We start from the raw sequence: 12,969 nt of genomic DNA on the forward strand, positions 1-12,969 counted from the left end.
TCAAACTTTGGTGTTTAATCTGGATTCATGTTGTGTTGTCGCCACCTACTGGTTGGCCTGAGTGTGGCGCTTTGTGGTGCGCATGCTTTGGGGTGATGCTCAATTAAGTGCACGTGTCACCAGAGACTGAAGGCTCGAGCCAGAAAGAGAATGCTGGCCTGTGTAAAGGGTGGAAATATAGAAGATATGGACTACAATTGCTCATGAATGTTCAGTAGAAAGGCGCACACGGTATGTTGGTGCATTTACTTTGTGTGTATGTTTTATTTGAGTTGTAATTTTTGTTCTGCTGATGTAATATCCGTGTTTTTCATTGATCGTTTCACCATAGTTTTTCACGGTGTTTGCTGGTGAAAAGAAGATTAAAATACTGGCTGAACATCAGTTGGAGCATGGCCCTTTATTCTACTTCGAACATGAAAAACCTTCAGGAGCAGTTAGTTACATTCTCCGCTGTGTCCCGCCTCCTCACCAGGGACCTACTGTCCACAGTTTTCTTTTAAATCAAATCAAATCACTTTTATTGTCACATCACATGTGCAGGTACATTGGTACAGCACATGTGAGTGAAATTCTTGTGTGCGAGCTTCACAAGCAACAGAGTTGTGCAAAATACAATAATGTAAACAAGCAAAATACAAGAATGGCTACATCTGAAATAATAGTATATGCATTTCTGGATGTGTATACTAAATATTTTTCTACACGTGTGTGTGTGTGTGTGTGTGTGTGTGTGTGTGTGTGTGTGTACACATATTTTACAAATTAAATAGAGTAAACAATAAATAAAATATACAGAGTTGAATATGTGCAAAACAGTGGCATTACTGTACAGTATGGAGTGCATAATGTTAAAGTTCCAGTAGTGAAGCTGAGGTGTCTATGACGTGTTCAGCAGTCTGATGGCCTGGTGGAAGAAGCTGTCTCTCAGTCTGCTGGTACGGGACCGGATGCTGCAGAACCTCCTTCCTGATGGAAGTAGTCTGAACAGTTTATGGCTGGGGTGACTGGAGTCCTTGATGATCCTCCCCGCTTTCCTCAGGCACCGCTTCCTGTAGATGTCTTGGAGGGAGGGAAGCTCACCTCCAATTATCCGTTCAGAGCACCGCACTACTCGCTGGAGAGCTTTGCAGTTGTAGGCGGTGCTGTTGCCATACCAGGTGATGATGCATCCAGTGAGGATGCTCTCAATGGCACAGTGATAGAAGGTCCTGAGGATGCGGGGGCTCATGCCGAATCTTTTCAGTCTCCTGAGAAAGAAGAGGCGCTGCTGCGCCGCCTTCACTGTTTTGTTTGTGTGTACTGACCACGTAAGATCCTCAGCCAGATGTACTCCAAGGAACCGGAAGCTGCTCACTCTCTCCACAGCAGCGCCGTTGATGGTGATGGGGGTGTGTACTTCTCTGCACCTCCGGAAGTCCACTATCAACTCCTTTGTCTTTGTGACGTTGAGGGTGAGATGGTTGTCTTGACACCAGTGGGTCAGGGCGCTGACCTCCTCCCTGTAAGCCGTCTCATCACCGTTGGTGATAAGACCCACCACTGTAGTGTCGTCCGCAAACTTCACAATGATGTTGGAGCTGTTAGTGGCTGTGCAGTCGTAGGTGTAGAGTGAGTATAGTATAGTTTACATGAGGTGGATGAAGTCAAACACAAAGCTCCCTGTAGTCAAAGTTTTTTTTCATTAACGTTTTCATTAAAATCATGAAAGTTATGGTGCAGTGACTGTTTTTATGTTTCTTTAAATTCAGAACCATAATTCCTGCTGCAAAGGTTAAAAAGGGGCCTGTTTACACATGCAAGTGAAGTTACGGGCATGAAATACACTTCAGACTGTGTTACAGGTCAAAATGAATAATATGCGATATTCAACTCAAAAACAAACTTATTAAATCTGCGGGGGTTTTTGTAACTTGTCGTGTTATTTTCTGTTGAACACCCATTTGCATATTTCGTCACCAAAAACTCTCCCAAACAAACCAGAAAATGTTGCAGGATCATCGGATTAAACATGTAACTGGTTTTCAAAGCTGTGGGACAAATCTGCAACAGAAACAAGAAAAATGATTTAATGTGATGGGTCCTGCAACACTGACGCACCGACGCATGTATCAAGCTCACATAGCAAAGCCTGCGTGCGTCGCTTTAAGAAAAAGTCACGTGATCGACACAGCTGCAGTATCGCTCATTGCCAACGACCCAATCTGTGTTTAAAAGGTTCCGCATCTGTCAACGGAATGAGTCGCCACCAAAAAACACAAAATTACTCTCGCAAAGATAAAAAAATAAATAAATAAATAATAATCATCTCTCCATAACAAAATGGAGCCCGAAAGAAAAAGAAATGTTTCTGCTGTGTGGGATCATTTTGATCTTTTAACTGCAAATAAGGTAATAGTTTGTCTGTCTTTGTTTCAGTGTAACCTATCATAATAGGAAAAACAGCAATGTGACTTGAAGTGTAAATTATTTATTTCATTTTATGCAGGTTAAATGTCGCATCTGTTCTGCGGAGCTTTCTTACACAAACAAAAGCACCTCCTCAGTGTTTAAGCATCACAGAGCCAAACATGAAAATGAGGAGACAAACACACCGAGGATGAACACTGGTGGGCCTATATAGACACTGAACATCTTTATCATCATTTGTTTTAATTAATATGTGTTTTATTATTTTCATCTAGGAAGACTGTTCTGGACCAGGCAGTCCTGAATTTTATTATAAAGGACTGCCAACCCCTTAGTATTGTGGAGAGTGTCGGAGAGAAAAATTCCAAGATCAGAGGATCCTTTAACGTACTGGGGGGAAAGGAAGACATATTATCAGAACCTTATCCACCTGGCTTTACAGTTTTTGTGTAGCCCAGCTTCATCTGTGCCTGTGAGTTTTCCAAAGCTGTGGAAATGGTGCAAAAAAAAAAAAAAAAATGCAATAGACTGAATTCAAAAACACTGGATAAACTTTTTTTTCTGAATAGAAATTTATAATAAACTCTGAGTCAAATGGGTAATATTACATTCACAATACTTTCATTTTAATTTTCACTTAATGTCATTCACAATATATTTGTAGAGTATAAAATAAAGATGTGTAAAATATTTGCAATGTAAAAGATATAAAATGATTCCATGGAAAGTACAATACCTTACAGTGTACAAGTGTGACTTGGCCATTGAATCAGTGTCTGTTGTGAGTCTCAAGTTGCCTGCAATGGTATTTAAGGTCCAGCAGGTGTCAGCATGGAGCAAAACAGCAACACTGTGTCGACACAGCATGGATACAGTTTGTGCTGAAACGCTTCACGAGGCCTCATCTACCCATCGCTACACGAAACCGAACATGACCGTATTCAGTCATAGTCCCCTGACCTGTAAAGCATCATCGATGCAAGCAGCATGTAAATTCAAAAGACGGCATAATATCATTTTACCTCTTTTCTTCGTCCAGTGCAGAACCACACCAGCTGCTGTCGCTGATAATGCAATGACCAAAATGTGCTTTTGGTATATAGGTTTTGCCTTCTGCACTTAAGATGCGTTTAGATGAGGCCTGCTGGCTTTTAATTCAATCACCATTTTCTGCACAGCTGTCACATGACTACACTCAGACATCACGCAGACTTCATTACAGGGAGATAAAAGATTAAAGATCTGCTTAATTGCAAAGAAAGCCTTTCAGATGTATCTTTTAGAAAAGTTCAGGGCTGCAGTGAGTGTGAGTCCAGGTCACATGCCCCAGCAGAGGGAGTGTTCGCCCAGGGCGCCAAACAGGCTAGGACCGCCACTGACGCCACAAAATGTTGAAGTCCTTCTCTTAAAGCTCTTTAGCCTTTTCGGTTAGTGTTCATACTCTTTCGCTTTTATGAGCAGTCTGTAGTTCTGTAATTTGCTCAGCATCATCTTCTTCCACTGCAGTAAGTGGTACAGCATAGTGCTCTTGGAGATCTTTGTCAACCGTCTTGTGAGTATAGTTAAATGTCATTTAATGGTCTGTGTTTAGATTTCAAAATCCTTAAGTATTACTCTGGGGTTACTGTTGCATATACTTTAGCTGTAATGACATTCACTCTTAATGCAGATGCGTTTGTACTGAAAGAACCCTGCGAACTTCACTCATAGTTCGACCTTAAACAAGCACACAGAACTCTTCCCTAAACTACAAAGCATCACTTTGAAGTACAGTAGAAATTAAGTTACCTTTGATGAACATGTTATAGAAACTTATTGTGGATCTTTCAACTTGCCTTACACCACTCTCATTCTACTTTTAACACTGTCCTTTGTTAATTTCCACCTTACTCCAGTTGTATACAGTAGTTGCTGCTGTGCTTGGCTGCTTGTGAGCAGTAAGCTTGTGTAATGGCGCCCTCTTGTGTCGCTCTACTGTACCGTCACTCTCTGCAGCTGCCGTCTTTGTGATGAGCTTCTTGAGAACTGAAGAAGCTTCTCGGATGAGAGGTGAAGCGTCTTCAAGCAACTTAAGGAAGTCCAGACGCTTTTCTTTCCAAGCTCCTTAGACTACGATGACCTGGATGGCTGAGAACCTTCACCGACTCTTAATATAAGCAGTCCTTACCCTTAAATCTCACCTCTCTTCTTCCTCTCCTGTCTTTATTATCTTTCTCCATCTCTGCGTGAAATTAGCTCCCCTTCTTTTCTTTCCCAGTGATATACAGCAGATGGACCTTCTGTGCCATTTCATGTTTAGGTCAGTTATATTTCTTTGTGCAGTCATTTGGTTTGTTAAGTTTGCAGTTCTTTGCCTGAGTTCAGTTTTGTTTCTTTGACCTTTTTTATGAGCTCAACATTAATTACTTTTGTAAACATAATTTTTGGGTTAAATGAATAAAAACCCTGTTTTTCTAATAATTCTTGTGACTCCTGCTTTTCCAACTCGGTCCATCACACAGACCTAAATATTTGTTTAATGTCCTGGTCAAATATTACTCCAAGGTGTGACTGGAGGCCAAGGTAATGCAATCCAGAGCAAGTATCTGGTTAGATACCACATTTCTAGGTATTTTAGGGCCACGTATAATCAGCGGCAGAAAGTTGGTTGTTACCCAGGTCTTTATATCAAGCTCTGCTGTGTTCAAGCTATTAATTACTGCGCGCAGGAGAACCACAACACACATCAAACATTAAGGTTCAGTTATGCCAGCTTTACCCTTGGGATGCCTCAGCTTCTCCTTTATCCCCCCACACACAACTCTCTGGCACTGGTCATCCTGGGAGTTTCATCCTTCTACGCCCTAACAGTTAGCAGATAACATAGTGAAGCAGCGCCAAGCAGTTTTCACAAGGTCATGCTGACACATAATTTGACTATGACTTTAAACATTGGTAACTTCAGGTGTTGCTCTGATATACAGGAAATGACATCACGGCTCAAACTCTTTGTCAGTAAACCATTTCTTTATTTAACATGTAAAATTTTGGTTTAACTGTTGCAGGATCTCATATCACAAACAAGCTGAAAAAAAAAAACTGCAGAAAACATGGATCGATGCATTCATTAAAAACATGATAACAGGAAACAGATTTTTGATTCAACTGCTGGAACAAAGCTAACCACTCAACATGAACACTACAGTAGAACAGTTTAGAAAGCTTAAAATGTAACGAGGCACATTTTCATTCATATTGTTTGAAGTCCTTTGAAGTGGTGAAGCCTCTCCCACATTCTTTACAGTAGTTCAGTTTGTCTCCAGTGTGTCTACGTTGATGTATTTTAGGGTCTTTTGATGACTGAAAGTTTTTCCACAAAGGTTGCAAAAAAAGTCTTTCCCACCACCACAGTGATGACAGGGTTGAGAACTGGATCCATCTGTGTCGCTCTGCTTCTAAACAAAGACACAAACACAGTGTAAGTCAGTCCTTCAACATTTTCACCCTGAACGTTGCCTGAAATAAAGAGCATCTCTGCCAAAGTCCAATTACATTTTACTGTTTACATTATCACACTCAGCTCAATTTAATGTGCTATAAAAACGATAATAGTAAAAACATTAAATTAATACTAGTTTAATGCTACAATAACAATAATACAATCCTCAAACACTATCACTAAAAACCTGTGATTAGAGTCTGAATAATCATTCAGAGGTGTTTTTCCATGCAGTAAAATTGCTAACATGCTAACACAACTTGATAGGCAGAGTTGTTTCAAACAGTCAGGCTGACAAGATAACAATATAAATACATACCTCACAGTAACTGCACTTGTAGAGTCTTTCTGGTGTGGATCTTTTGGTGTGCTTTCAGGGAACGTGGAGATTTAAGTCTTCTCACATAGATCACATTTATAAGGTTGTTCCTCAGAGTGGGTAAACATGTGTTGTTGTAACTGTGTGTTTATAGCAAAGTGTTTGACACACTGACCACAGCTGTACACATGTCTGGTGTGAATGCGTAGGTGTGTATTTAGGCCGTCTATCCGGCTGAAAGTTTTGCCACAGATGTCACAGCTGTATGCCTTAATTCCAGAGTGGGTAACTAGATGACTCTGTAACTGGTTACTGTGGCTCTGCCACACTGATCACAGCTGTACGCTTTAACTCCACTGTGGATGAGTTGGTGTTTGTTTAAGCTTCCAGACACAGTAAAAGACCTTCCACACTCGTCACAGCTGAACGGTCTCTCTCCAGTGTGGATGAGCTGATGCATTTTTAGGGAAGCTTTTACGGTAAAATCTTTCCCACACTCGTCACAGGTGTGTTTCTCCTCTCTCTTTCTTCTGTGAGGTTTGTCGGCCTCCTGAGAGCGCTGACTTCTCGCTCCACGTTGGTCCTGCAGTGACAGAGATACAAACAGAGGCAGTGAGTTGTGGGAAACACATTCTTCTAACTGGGCTTTTATTAGTGGTACTTTGTGCAAAGCTTGTGTTAAATAAGTAGTTATACTCATTTTCATACACACATTGCAAATGTGCTCATGAGAGATGGCATTGAGTCTTTTGAGGGTCAAACACGCTTCCAGACAAAGATAAATATTCAACTTGTTTCTAGGGCAACGATTAGAGACATTTGGCCTGCAAAGTGCCCGTACACCTGTTCAGTGAGATGAGCACAGGAACACACACACACACACACACACACACACACACACACTTTCACCTCTGACATGGCTTTAAACTACATTAATTGACGTGACTGATTATTTGGTGAAACTGTGATATTTTCCTCACCTCCTGTGTTGAGCTCATTGTTTCCTCTGTAGTGACTCAGCTGAGTCCAGATGGCTGAAAATGTTCCTCTGCTGCTCCGTCAGACTCTTCTCCTCCTGCTGATCAGCTGGGACACAAAACAGATCTTTGTTAGGCTCCACACTGCACTGAAGAGTCAAAGTGTCTCATATGTTCATCTGACAACACAAAGTACAAATTTCACTCTGATTGCTTGTAGAAATCTTGTGAGACGTGTTGTGCTGCAAAGTGAGGAAACTCTCTCACTCACTTATACTTCAGGAGGAACTTTGTGACATTGGCTCTAATATTCTAAGCAGCCCTTTACTATGACAGGGCCAGAAAGTCCTATTTGAAGGTTTGGGAGAAGGACCATGTTAAAGGTGGATTGGGGTTTATACACTTTGTTATGATACAGGTAAGGCTGTAAGAGCCTGAGAAGGTGTCCTGAATGAACCTCTAAAACCAGTTTTCAGCTAACAACTCTGCTTCAGTCTGGAAAACAGCAACTACAAGTTTAAAGACTCCAACAATTCACACCCAGCAACAGCCTGAACAGCTCCTCCTGTGGTTTCCACAAACAGGGACAGACCTGTTACTCCCCCACCCCACACTTTCAACTCCTTCAGGCCCCCAGTCCCACCACCTCCACCATGTAAACAGACTCTTTAACATACAGACCCCAACAAAGCAGCTGAACCAGACTCAGGGTCTCCATCATAAACCATACAGTTGGTTTACACAGCTTTGTGTATGTATGTGTAATGTATATATAGACACGTGTGTGTGTGTGTGTGTGTGTGTGTGTGTGTGTGTGTGTGTGTGTGTGTGTGTGTGTTTGTTTGTTTTACATTGCTGTGCTTGAGAGCCTCCATCTACCGGAACCAAATTCCTTGCACAAGCTCCTCCAGTCCTCCTGTCAGGCCTGAGCCACTATGCTGCCCATTTTTCAACCCTGCAAACAAACGAGCTGAAAGCTGAACTCTACAGCTTGTTGTGGTCTCCTGTGGCTTTAGGTGCTGACAAGCCTTCCATCTGTTCTCCAGAATTTTCATTTACAGCCGTAAAATATTTCCACATGATGCTCCTCTTTCTCTCTCTCTCTGCAGCCCAAATGCGTTTTCTGGACATAGCTGAGTCACGTGACAGCACAGTAACAAATCCCAGCAGGGCAGGAAGAAGGGGGCGGAGCAAAGTGAGTCTGCCGCATAAGAAGCGGTGTTCAAACAGACAGCTGCTTCTTCATCCGCAGCGAGTAAAATAGTGAACTCGGAGGAGTATCGATCGTAAACCACTACCAACGTCCTGATCGATATCTGCATCGATCTGCCCACCCTTGTCTCCTGGATCGTAGCTGAGATCAGCGTGAACCACGTGGGTCTCTGCTCCCTGATCTGTTTCCTGTGTTTGGAAAGAGTTCCAGCTTCATCACGGAGTTTCTCTCGGTTTGTGGGCTCATCTAAAGGTAAGCACCGAGCTACTGTGAGTTCAGTTCATGTTGAGTTTAGCTCCTGAATGAGGTCTTCTGCTGCTCTCCTCGGTGTCTGTTGTTGAGTATTGCAGCATCGACAGCGATCAACTCGAAGGAAAATGATGACGGAGGCAAAAATGTCCTTAATATTTTATGAACTTTATTCCTCTTCAACACGCGGCAAAACTTTTCTCATAGGTGCCGTATCTATTTTCTTCTTCTGTTTTAGGAGCGCGATGATGCAACATCCGTGCTCTTACAATGAAACAGTGCCTCATTGTGGTGACAACTAAAATACTGTCTCTGTTAAACCACAGTAACCATAATGCTGTTAAACAATGTACAACATGAGTACACACAATGAATATCTTAACATCTGCTCACAGTTTATTGTGAACACGTTGAGAGAAGAGTGAGAGAGTGTTTGGAGAAAAACACCAGCTAATCATTAGCTCAACATGCTGGGAGAAGTTGGAGCAGAAAAGTCTTTTCATTGTCCCTGCAGCTGTTTTTCTGCCTGCACCAAACCTCTACAGCCTCGTTTCTATTTGAAGTGATAACAGGAAATGGATGAGAGCGATCTGCTGCAGTATCAGGGTCACAATAAACTTTATTGTCCAGCTGCTGTGGATGAACACATGAGAGGAAGTGAACTCCTACAAAGTCTCATTTTAATGAGTGTGGCTGCTGTAAAGTGATGCACAGGAAGATGTTAACAAAACCTAATGAAACAGAGATGAAAGTAAACAGTGTTCATATTTGAAAGCACAGAGAATAAAATATATTGTGGTGGTTAATGTGCAGCTCTTGGTGATTTGGGAGAATCATGTTTTTAATCATGTTGTGGATTGAATGTTGGGTTTTATTTATTTTGTTTACAGAAGTTTTTCCCACCTGTGATCGTTCAGATTGATTTGTTGGGTTGAGTTGAATCATGTAAAGGTTTAAAGCTGCACTTCCCCCAAAAAGAATAAAGTATAATATTGAAGAAATTAATAATGTCTTCCTGTGTCAAACACAGCTGCAGTCAAAGCAGGAAGGAAAGCTGGTTAAAACTGTTGAATGTGTAAGTTTAAAGGCCCCATCATTAAAGCACAGGTAGATCTGAGTATAATTACAATTCTTCTTTCTATGAAATGAATGTTCAGCATCGAGTGAATTCAGATGTTCTGTTCAGTTTTCTTTCTATAGTGAAAGTTCACAGCAACAATCGTCTTAAACTGCTTCATATTGTGATCCCCCTGTATGGTTTATGATGGAGACCCTGAGTCTGGTTCAGCTACTTTTTTTGAGATCTGTATGTTAAAGACGCTTTTTGCATCTTACTCCAAGATGGCGCCGCGTATGGATGCCCTGGTGCTTCAGTGCGTTACTTTTGTCTTGTTTTTGTGCATTTCTTCTGTGTCTGGGCACTCCTCTGGATATTCTTACACCAGAGAAGAGCTCCTTAACTGCAGGACTACAACGCCTGTGGATTTATTTCCAATATTTGTCGCATCTGCGGCAGATTTACTGCTGACTCTGATCAGGAAAGTGAGACGTCGAAAGAGAGGTAAGCGAGCCGGCGTACTCGTGCGTTTGAGGAAACGCGGACTGAGAACGGCCCTTCCTGGGATCTTCCTTTCTAATGTACGCTCACTCTGGAATAAGATAGACGAACTGGCCCTGATGAGAAGCATGAACAGAGACTTTGCCTCCTCCTGTGTCTTATGTTTTACGGAGTCGTGGCTCAGTGAGGACATCCCGGACTGCGCGCTCAAGCTGGAGGGCTTTCATCTGCTGCGCGCGGACCGGCAGGCCGCTCTCTCCGGTAAAACCAAAGGTGGAGGTGTCTGCTTCTACATCAATAGTGGCTGGTGCACAGATGTAACAGTGATTGCCCAGCACTGCTCTCCCTCTCTGGAATATATTTTTATTCACTGCAAACCGTTTTATTCTCCGCGGGAGTTTGCTTCATTCATCCTGGCCGCTGTTTACATCCCGCCAGACGCGGATGCGCAAGCAGCTCAGTGCGCACTCGCAGAGCAGATTCTCCACACGGAGCGGACATACCCGGACTCTCTCATCATTGCTCTTGGGGACTTTAACAAAGCCAATCTGAGCCATGAGCTTCCGAAATACAAACAGTATATTAAATGCCCGACCAGAGAGGAGAGGACATTGGATCACTGCTACAGCACGATCAGCGGGGCCTATCGCGCGGTGCCGCGCGCTTCACTCGGACTTTCTGACCACGTCATGATCCACCTAATCCCCGCGTACAGACAGAGGCTGAAGCTCTCCAAACCTGTCGTGAGGACCAAAAAACTGTGGAGCAACGAGGCTGTGGAGGAGCTTCGCACGTGTTTGGAGACCACAGACTGGGACACAATGAAGGCTGCTTCTAACAGCTTGGACGAGTTTACGGACACTGTCACCTCCTATATCCACTTCTGTGAGGACAGCATTGTGCCATCACGCACCAGGGTGAGTTATAACAACGACAAACCCTGGTTTACTCCTAAACTCAAAAAGCTGTGGCTGGAAAAGAGTAAGGCGTTCAGAAGCGGAGACAGGGACTGCTACAGAGAGGCCAAGTACAGGTTCACTAAGGAAGTGGACATTGCCAAACATCAGCACTCTGAGAAGATGCAGCAGCAGATCTCAGAGAATGACTCGGCCTCTGTGTGGAAAGGTTTTAGGAATATTACAAACTACAAGCCTAAAACCCCCCACTCCACTGATGACTTGCTCTTAGCCAACACCCTGAACGACTTCTACTGTCGTTTTGACGAGCCATCAGGCAGCCTTCACACCTCCAACGACCCCAACAATAGAGGCACTTTGGACACTCATTCCCCCACCTCTCCCCCCTCCATAGAGCCATCACCACCTTCAAACTGTTTACCTGCAACACCCGCCCCCTCACCCCACACAAAAGAGGATTTCACACCACCTCCTCCGACCACAACTCTTCATATTCATGAAGCAGATGTGAGGAAGCAGTTTAGGAGTCTGAATGCTCGGAAAGCTCCCGGCCCAGACGGTGTGTCTCCTGCCACCCTCAGACACTGTGCAAACGAGCTGGCCCCAGTGTTTTCTGGCATCTTCAACTCCTCACTGCAGGCATGTCATGTGCCTGCCTGCTTCAAGTCCTCTACCATAATCCCTGTCCCCAAGAAACCTAGGATCACTGGACTAAATGACTACAGACCCGTGGCTCTGACATCTGTGGTCATGAAGTCATTTGAGCGCCTAGTTCTCTCCCATCTCAAGACCCTCACGGCCCCCCTCCTGGACCCCCTGCAGTTTGCATATAGAGCCAACAGGTCTGTAGACGACGCCATCAACATGGCCCTACACTTCATCCTGCAGCATCTGGACTCCCCAGGAACCTACGCCAGGATCCTGTTTGTGGACTTCAGCTCTGCCTTCAACACCATCCTTCCAGACCATCTCCGAGGCAAGCTTTCCCAGATGAATGTGCCTGATCCCATCTGCCGGTGGATCACTGACTTCCTGACGGACAGGAAGCAGCACGTGAGGCTGGGAAAGAATGTCTCGGACTCCCGGACCATCAGCACCGGCTCCCCTCAGGGCTGTGTTCTTTCTCCTCTGCTCTTCTCCCTGTACACCAACTGCTGCACCTCCACCCACCAGTCTGTCAAGCTAATCAAGTTTGCAGATGACACCACCGTCATTGGGCTCATCTCTGACGGGGATGAGTCTGCCTACAGGAGGGAGGTTGAACGTCTGGTGTCTTGGTGCAGCCACAACAACCTGGTGCTGAATGCCCAGAAGACAGTGGAGATTATTGTGGACTTCAGGAAGCACACAGCCCCACTCCCCCCCATCATCCTGACTGACACCCCCATCACCTCTGTGGACTCATTCCGCTTCCTGGGTACCACCATCACCCAGGACCTGAAGTGGGAGCCCACCATCACCTCCGTCATCAAGAAAGCCCAGCAGAGGATGTACTTCCTGAGGCAGCTGAAGAAATTCAACCTGCCAACACGGACGATGATGCAATTCTACACTGCAATCATCGAGTCCATCCTCACCTCCTCCATCACCGTGTGGTACGCTGGAGCCACTATCAGGGACAAACAGAGACTGCAGCGTGTTGTGCGCTCTGCTGAGAAGGTGATTGGCTGCAGACTCCCATCTCTGCAGGACCTGTACACCTCCAGGACTCTGCGGCGTGCAGCCCGGATCTCAGCTGACCCTTCTCACCCTGGACACAGTCTGTTTGACCTGCTCCCCTCAGGCAGGAGGCTCCGGTCCATTCGCACCAGAACCTCTCGCCACAAGAACAGTTTCTTCCCCTCTGCTG

The 12,969-nt window shown here is 44.3% G+C and overlaps 1 long non-coding RNA gene across 1 annotated transcript; it reads right to left on the reverse strand.

The window, feature by feature from the left end:
• Positions 1–5,396: 5,396 nt before the first annotated feature.
• Positions 5,397–8,636, reverse strand: LOC146702233 (uncharacterized). Its single transcript, XR_014922326.1, has 4 exons — positions 8,035–8,636; positions 7,187–7,292; positions 6,207–6,789; positions 5,397–5,843 (listed from the first exon to the last, which is right to left on the reverse strand). It is a non-coding gene; the product is annotated as an uncharacterized LOC146702233 (long non-coding RNA).
• Between the last annotated feature and the right edge of the window lie 4,333 nt (positions 8,637–12,969).

Source organism: Copadichromis virginalis, linkage group LG9, assembly GCF_057382275.1.
Source record: "Copadichromis virginalis isolate Kocher_CV1m ecotype Utaka linkage group LG9, C_Virginalis_male_GT1.1, whole genome shotgun sequence".
NCBI lineage: Eukaryota > Metazoa > Chordata > Actinopteri > Cichliformes > Cichlidae > Copadichromis > Copadichromis virginalis.